Here is an 8,959-nt window from a genome sequence, read left to right on the forward strand (position 1 = left end):
ATATTATGGTAGCATGAATGGTTATGTATCTTATCTATCAGTATTCTGATGATTGCAATATTAAATAGTTAAGTTGGTCTCTATTTGAAATTATGACGAGGGTAGTAAAGAATATGTATGCGCTCTACTAAAAGCATAATGAGGATAAATTTTATGGATAGGTATATTTCTACGATGTTACGATGTTGATAGCTTAATGAATATGTATGTCTCCATTGATGATAGCCATGAGGGATGTGTCCCCTATGTTACCTACTTCCTTTAGTTCAGACTTACAATGGACAATGATGTGAATGACCAGGAATTGTTAATGATGCTATTATGATAATTGACTAACATTGAGAAACCGCGTTACTGATGATTATTGAGTATGGCAGGGAACCATCAGAGGCACTCGCATATGACGAGTTGATGACACCTGGTTTGACGAAAATTCATATTATTTTATCTTTGAAAGTCTAAGTCGATCTTAGAATCTGCCATATATGTTTAACTATATTCTGATGATATATTAATGGTTGCAGGCACAGTTTAGTTGCTTGACCGAATGACTCACATATGGGTGATGGGGTTGTACAAGTGGATGGAACTACATGGGAGGGGTGGGACAGAGTCCCTGAGCCCACCCACTAGCACTCCCGCCGTGACTTGGGCTAGAAGGGTTGAAGCACCTTCGCCTTGAAGATCACGATGCCATGAGGGCAGGTTCCAAAGTTGGGTCGCTCATGAGGACTTTACCGGGGGGCGCGCATCAAGGCGGATTCCTTGATCCCCGACAACATTAGTCTCACTATAGTAGGCAACATAAGAGATGATAGTGGTCTATGACGTTGCACTATATTTTCCCCTCGTAATCACTGGATGCTTGAAGGGCAAGAGGTGTGGCACCCTTGGAACTTCAGGGGAATTTCTTGAAGGGCACGACCAACTTGGCACCCTTGGCATCACAAATAAACTATTAGGTGTGGCACCCTTGGAACTTCTAGGGAAGTTCTTGAAGGGCACAACCAAACTGGCACCCTTGACATCACAAATAAACTATTAGGTGTGGCACCCTTGGAACTTCTAGGGAAGTTCTTGAAGGGAACAACCAAACTGGCACCCTTGACATCACAAATAAGCTATTAGGTGTGGCACCCTTGGAACTTCTAGGGAAGTTCTTGAAGGGCACAACCAAAGCTTGGCATCCTTGGAATCATTAAAAATAAATAATAATAAATAAATATAAGCAAGGAATGAAAACTAGGTAAATTTACATCAAGGGTAAATGATGATTAGAAACCAATGTAATTAAATCAAAAGTAAAACTTGGAATAAGGAGGATCATAGGAAGAATTAAAATAGAGTACCTTAAAACTCTACCCTTCCCATTTTGGAAAATACTAGGAAGATTATGTGGTTTAATTAGGAAAAAGGGGAAAGACAAACATAATGGTAAGGATAAATATTAATCCTAAACTAATTTAAACCTAATTAAGAAAAGGGGAAGGTGAATTAAAATGAGAATAATAAATTAAATTTAGAGAAATGTAGAAAAGTTCCATGTGTCAACAACCAACATAAGAATATCCATCTAGGAGATAACCTAAGTTAAATTAGGGAGTAGATTGGGGATAAAATCTTGACTCATTAATTGACTTCAAGTAATGAACACAAATTAAGGAATAAAAGGGGGAATAAAGAGACAACTAGGAGAAGAAATAGGAATCTTGTTGAGGTGAGGAAAATATTAGTTTTAAATAAAAATTTAAGTAAATAATTTTGGGGGACCTTTGATGTGAGAATGACACATGGGTGGGTGAATAATCAAGCTATTGAATTATAAAAAAATAATTAATTATGCATGACATGACAAGTGTCACCTATGAGGACTCCTATAAAAGAAGGGGCAAGCCATGGAAGAAAGGACTTTTTGGGATCGCTATTGTTGGATGGATGAGATGTTGTGAGAGCAGTGATTACGAAGCTATAGTGAGTTTGGTGAGGTAGAGGATTTAGAGAGGGGACTCTTGAGCCAAGGTGTGCTCTCCTCTACTAGCTAGTGCTTGTCTCCATTGTACAACCCCATTGCAGCTCGGGGGTCCGCGGGGAAGAAGAGTACCCAAGGAGTAGGCTGGGAGGTTAACCGGTGGGTCTTCGCATTCGGTTCAAGTGCGTCATCATTCATTCGTGGAGGTGACCAGCTACAAGGGAATACCAGCAACAGCAGAGCAAGTGGAGTCTCGCCTTCTGGTGAACGGTACATATGTATTTCATTACTATTGATCTTAGTTAAAAGTATGAAATGTTATGATATGTTTCCTGAAATGAGTGGCAGGAATGTGTGTGCTAAATAAATTTGAATTTCAATGCATTTCTTTTCTGGTTGTATTTGCTGTTAAAAAAAAAAAAAAAAAAATGTATATAGTCTGGAGAGTTATGGTCCTCACACTTGGTATCAGAGCCATGTTGAACCCTTGAGGCCTATGGGCCCATGCATGTATGGCTAGTTTGTTAAATAATATGATGAAAATCCCTAACTAATGTGACGAACTCCGACCTCCTCCTTCGTTTACCCCTTGCAATTTCGTCTGACGGGGAATTTAAAATAATCTCTGCTCACAAATTCATCAATTGTAGCCGTTGCCCTGTTTTTTTTTTTTTCCTTTCAAATTCTATCCGCTGAGGAAATCTAAAACATCTCTGTTTAAATTTCATGAATCTGGTCCTTACACTAAATAAAAAGAAAAAAAATTAGTGTACGACAGCGATGGTGTTTGAAGGAATATCCTTCATCTGATTCTGGAGCATGGGCGACGACAAAAACATGATTGGTGGAGCGTTTCCATTCTCTTGCATCATGGCGATCACACCTGGTGAAGTTTTCGCATCGCGCCTGCAGCTCGCGGTCGATTCGAGGGACGGACATATCTGATGTAGAGTGCTTCTCTTCTATCCTCAGGAATGTATGATGGCGAACAATTTCTTCATTATTAGAATGGGTGACAAACAAAATCTAAGTAGGTGGATAGTTGAAAACAAAACTATTTTATAAACCAAATGTTTTTAATAATATATTACCGACATGACATAAGAGGGACAGAGTAGTCCGTGAATAGCTCCCTTTACTATATAAACTTGGATTTCATGAGTGGAGGGTGATGGATCACCATCATCCATTTATATTTTAATATTGAATTTTGAATTTTATATACATAAATGTTTTAATACCAATATATAATGCAATTGAAAACTAAATTTTTCTTGGCCAAGTCTTCTGGGTGACAGATTAGTTAGTGGATCCTAAGATGAGTGACAGAAGAGTCGGTGCATGGTTTACTGTACCGTCTCTTAAATGTGGGATTTCAAGATAGCTTGCTGTACTGTTTTTAATTGTGGGAATTCAGGATAGCTTACTGTGTGATGAATAGTCAATCCATGCGCCAAAACTCGAGACCTTGCCATTTGATTGTCTTATTGACATTAAAATATCAGTCGATGTTGAGTTGCCTTTTAATGTAATTAATTCAGTGGGCAAGGATAAGAAAACACGTGAAGCTTGTATGTGACAGTGAAACCCTAGTGCGTCCATGATGTTTCTCAAAACATGGCCGCTGAGCCATTCTTTGCTCTTTATTCTGTCAACATATGTTGCCGTGGATGTTATGGTTAAGTATAGGGGCGACACTAATCTTCCCCATATTTCCTCCCGCCATTGGAGAGGGCAAGAAACAGAAGAATGGTCGGGCCAAGCGGAAATATGCAGCAGACGAGAAGGGTACTTAGAGATCGGTGACGTTGCTGGGCTTCGTTACAAGCCGAGAATGAAGGAGGGGGAGAATCCCTGGAATCAGATGAAGTGGGTTGGAGAAGTGGCCCCGTGCCGCGTGAAAGGGCATCTCATAGATAAGTTGGATGACGAGAGAACTTCCGAAGAGGATTCGCCCTCAGATTCACTGGAGACGTGGAGGACAGAACGCATCTGCTTCCATGGATGTTGGCTTCGAAGATCGATCTGAACGAGAGAGCGCGCCGAGTTTTTCTAGATCTGGGCGCCAGCTACTTCAACACCAGTCTCACTTGGTTCATGCGCATGTATCCCTGCGACTTCACTGAGATTCATGCCTTTGAATCCAACGCCCACCGGCTGCAGAAACCCTCTCGCGGGTTCGATGAAGAAGCAAACATAATGGACCCCAACGCTTGGTCTTACATGACGAAGGTCACACCGGAGGCCACCCAATGGATGCTGGACCGAATCAAAGTGTATCATAAGCTGGTGGGTGATGAAGACTTTTAAAAGAAAATTACGTAAACCACATCCTCTGGAAAATCGTGTGGGGAATCCTAGATTGTTCACACTCATAGAGCGTTCCATAGTTCAATGGATGCAGACGCCACTACTAAATTAATAGCAGGGCCGAACGAAGGGAATCCTCCAATACAATTAGCGATGGCCTTGCCAAGTCTTCCACCAATAACACCGCTTGCCTCTACACCCTCCAATTTTGACCATGCTTGGAAAGGATTCGTGGGTTTAAGCACCGTAAAGCTTGTGGGCACGAGGTTAACAGAGGATTCATGGCCGAATTCAAAGAATTTGAGATGTAACAGCAGACCAAAACTACATTGCTCGTCATCCGATAAGGAGGAGACTGATTGCATTGTGGGGGATTTCTGTCCCCTGTATTCGTCTCGGAGCAATCTCACCATAACTCCCACTAGACGACCGCAGCGTTTAATGCGTTTACGTGCTGCTAACGATAGCCAAAATGGGGCTCCTGAGACATCTCTTACAAAAGGTCGCTTTGGAGAGATTGTGCGAGTGACAAAAGAAACAAATGTTCAAGTGAAAATCAGCTTGGATGGTTCAGGAGTTTCTGACTGCAATACTGGCATACCTTTTCTGGACCACATGCTGGATCAATTTGCATCACATGGGCTCTTTGACGTACAAGTAAAGGCTTCTGGGGATATCCATATTGATGACCATCATACAAATGAAGATGTTGCTCTTGCCCTTGGAAGTACTCTACTTCAAGCTCTTGGAGATAGAAAAGGAATCTATCGTTTTGGAGATTTTTCAGCTCCTTTAGATGAAGCTCTTGTACACGTCGCCTTGGATTTATTTGGACGCCCCTACTTGGGTTACGATCTGTGCATTCCTACACAAAGAGTTGGCACATATGATACACAGCTGGTGGAGCACTTCTTTCAATCTTTGGTCAATACGTCTGGGATGACCCTGCACATTCGTCAGTTTTCTTTAATAGCTCTCTTTGTGTACAACATATTCATGCCAAACTCTATAAATTGTCATGCCAGCTTGTGATGGCTTGCTATTATTTAGGTCCTATTCCCGAAACAAAATAAGTCTTGATTGCAGATTCTAACTGTAGGTAAATTCTAAATTTGAATTGTTTCAGATACAATACATTCTGTAAACTGGTTAATGAAATATTATGCTGTAACGTGGTGTTGATATGAAATACGACTTTCACTGTTGTCCATTCATTGTTTAGGTTGCATTAATATGTAATAGAAGAAAACAGTGGCATGTAAAACATTTAAGATGATACTTTGAGTGTTTGAGTGTGTAAATACAGAAATGGAATTATTTCTTTTGGATAATATGTTTTTATGCAAGGGCAAGATGATCTTTTCCGCGATGAACCAATCAATGAATATAAGCATCTGGATTACCAAGATCATTGTCGTTTGATTTTTGTGATATCTTAATTTTCCAGTAGAAATTAGGAATTCGAGCACTTGAAGCCTGCTACATTGGCATGTAATACATAATTTATTGCTAGCTTGCAAAGCAAGCAAAACAAAAAGACAGAGTGATCAGCCTGGTGTTTAATAGGTATCTGATATTCACTTGCTAGTTGATCTTTTTCGAAAAGGGGATAACAAAGGACACTGACAAATTTTATTTTGCAGCGCTGGAAGCATCCATTTCTCTTAAAATACATTTTAGTTTTTTTTTATACTTTATGTACACCGATAAATGCTATATGATATTATGAGATCTATATTATAAGATAGACAAAATACCTCTATATCTATAAGGGAATTAAGGCAATTTAATAATGAGAAAAATAAGAACAATATACAAATTTATTGGAGGTACGTTTTGTTTTTCAGAATTAGATTCTGGGAACTATCTACATATGGAAGAGAATTTGAAGGTAAATACCTGCGAATTTGAGGAGAAATCCCTGCGTTTTTTTTAATAGTGATAAAAAAAAAAATTAATTACTTCCACACTTATATTCAGCCTCACATTTTTATTTTTGAAAAAGAATTGTAATTTCTGTGAGTTGAGTAGATTTGGTATTATTATTATTATTATTTAATAGTGATAAAACATATATATTTAGTCTGAATTGTGGTAGTCTGAATTGTGGTTCATTCCTCATTATTTGTTTCAGTATATTTGTCCTAGATGATCTCGAAAATTTCATATAAACTTTGCACATTGTGCTTTGTGAACTTGAGGTGACTCTTGAATTGGTGAGCCTTCCAGAATTTTGAGGGCATCTGAATATATGCTGCATTCATCTACCCTTAGATATTAAAAACGGTTTTGTTCTGCTTTAAATCCTTCTCGCTTTTGCTCACATGGTTTTGTTTTTAAGGATGTTCTTGTCGATGAACTCCAATAGTTTGGAGGACAAGGTTATAGCTTTACTTCCATGGTCTAGCACATGACATTCAACACGTTTTCTGAGAAGAGAGAACATTATGAATTCGTTATTTACAACAAAGCGCTGTCTAGCTTTGTTTGTTAAGTGTTTGATTTGACTCAATGCTCAAGATCTATGCAAATTTGTTTTGGACAAATGGAGAAAAACGTTCAGTGCTTTAGGGCCCAATGAGGGTAAGAAGTTGGTAGATCTGACAGTCATTAATTTCGAGGGAGGTGATGTATTTGTCATAACTTAAAGTGAGATATTTGTACATAAAAATGGTAGTCAGTGACAGTCTTCATCCTCACGCATAATTGCTTCGTGTAGCATGGGATCAAATGGTTTTCCAACAGTATTGACCACATTAACATTAAATCCTTTCATGATTTCTACGAACTGTTTATAAATACTCCAGGCAAATTAGGAGCATTATTAGCGTCTAATGGAAGCCAATCTGTAAAGTAAATTGGAATGATAGGATTGACGACTCCTTCATTTCTAAATTGTTTTCGTGCCTACATTGCTAAACTATTTTCGTACAGGGGTTCATAAAAGTAATAATAAGCATTATAAAAATATTTGATAAAAAAGTTTAAGGCATATCTTAAACAGTTTAAGAAAATAACAGGGGTTCAAGGCATATCTTAAACAGTTTCTATATTTTCAATTCAATTTTCCAATTGCCTGACATTAGCCATCTTACTGGCTTTCTTTTTAAGGAATTCTTGAACATATATCTCTTTGTATTCTGGGTTTACCAGTTATATGGTGTCGTAGAACTCTCTGTTAATTCCTACATATATTGTTTCTCTGCTTTACTGGCAAAGAAAAATAAAGTTGTGGAAGAATATTCAGAAGCCTTTTCCATCATTAAAACATGGAACATGTAATCATATACATTCGAAATTTTCCATTCATTCAAATTTGGTAAATCTAGAATATTTAAAATATCTTTCTTCGATATTTGTATTGCAATTTTCTTTGCAACGATTTTCCATTTCAATTGCATTTACAATTTTATGGATTCTGTGCGGTTGGTCGAGTATTTTGGTCTGTAAATCATTTGATATTTTAATGTTTTCGAGCAGGTTGTTTTGCCATGGGGATTTAAGTGGGATATATATTGAAGGTATTATTTTTAATTGAAATAAAATTTCCAATAAAAATTTACAGTGTAATTCTAATTATTTTAGTTTCTATTAAGTATTCAACTTTCTTGACTTATTGTGATTTCTCTCTTGATGTTTAGCTTGCTCATTTTGGTTCCCTATAAATTGATACAATAAAAAGTAATCTAATATATAAACTTAAATCATAATAGTAGTAATAGAACTATATTTATTCTTGAAACTTCTATAAAGAATTTATCAAATTTATAATGGAATAAACCCTTGCTGGTAGATGAAGTTTGATTCCAAGAGTTCAGCCTTATTTAAGATTTATTTTATCCACAACAAAGAATGATCCAGCAAAGAGTGATTATGTACATGCAATGTCTAAATAGGTCTTATTGTTTATCAATGGTAAAGGATTAACTGAGACTAATTCCAATTAGAACAATTGAAAATGGACCAGAACAACAAGAAGCAACATAGGAGCATATTACAATCATGATAATATTATACATTGTAATATTTATGATTTATATCTTAATCTGTGTTTTGGCTCTTTCAAAATTGTCCACCATAGGCAGCAGATTTTCAATTACATCACCTTGAATGTTAGATGCCAAACTTAGTCGTTCTTTCTCTGCTCTCTTCCTGTAATCTCACAGGGAGTTTGAGCTTCTCTTTGTTTGATTTGATTGACTTCTTTGTTCAATGTTTTGTAATGTAACAATAAAACTTTTCCTTTATGACTTTTTGGATTCTTTGCTAGTTCGTAATGCAGAAATAGAGCTATAGTATTGGTTTATGGTTATCTGGAGCACCATACTTCTACCAATGCCATTCGATACAATCAATGATCATTTTAGACATGGGTTTCTCTCTATTGTTTTACATTCTGTGCATATCTTTGGCTTCAATCCATATAGTTTTTAGTTCTGCTTGGAATCAAGCAAAGACTGGTAAATGATGTTTGCCTGCCAGCTTTGGTCACTAGTGAAACTTGCTATATGCTTTGTCTTCCATTAGCTTGGATGGCCAAATTGCGAGAATATGCATTCCTCATCACCAGGAAATTAAGAGCCTTAATAGTCACAATACCTTTAAAAATTGCAACAATATTGCACTCCTTATCATTAGGTTCAGTAGGATTAAATGAAGATAGGCCCCAGATAGCCTCAC

General features: G+C 37.3%; 2 pseudogenes; both read left to right on the plus strand.

The window, feature by feature from the left end:
* Nucleotides 1-3,289: 3,289 nt before the first annotated feature.
* LOC149197452 (uncharacterized) lies at nucleotides 3,290-4,331 on the plus strand (annotated as a pseudogene).
* On the plus strand, nucleotides 4,240-5,417 carry LOC149197453 (imidazoleglycerol-phosphate dehydratase 1, chloroplastic pseudogene; annotated as a pseudogene).
* Nucleotides 5,418-8,959: the final 3,542 nt, after the last annotated feature.

Source organism: Pinus tabuliformis, chromosome 2_2, assembly GCF_031772625.1.
Source record: "Pinus tabuliformis cultivar Carrire ecotype Pingquan chromosome 2_2, CPIR1, whole genome shotgun sequence".
Lineage (NCBI taxonomy): Eukaryota > Viridiplantae > Streptophyta > Pinopsida > Pinales > Pinaceae > Pinus > Pinus tabuliformis.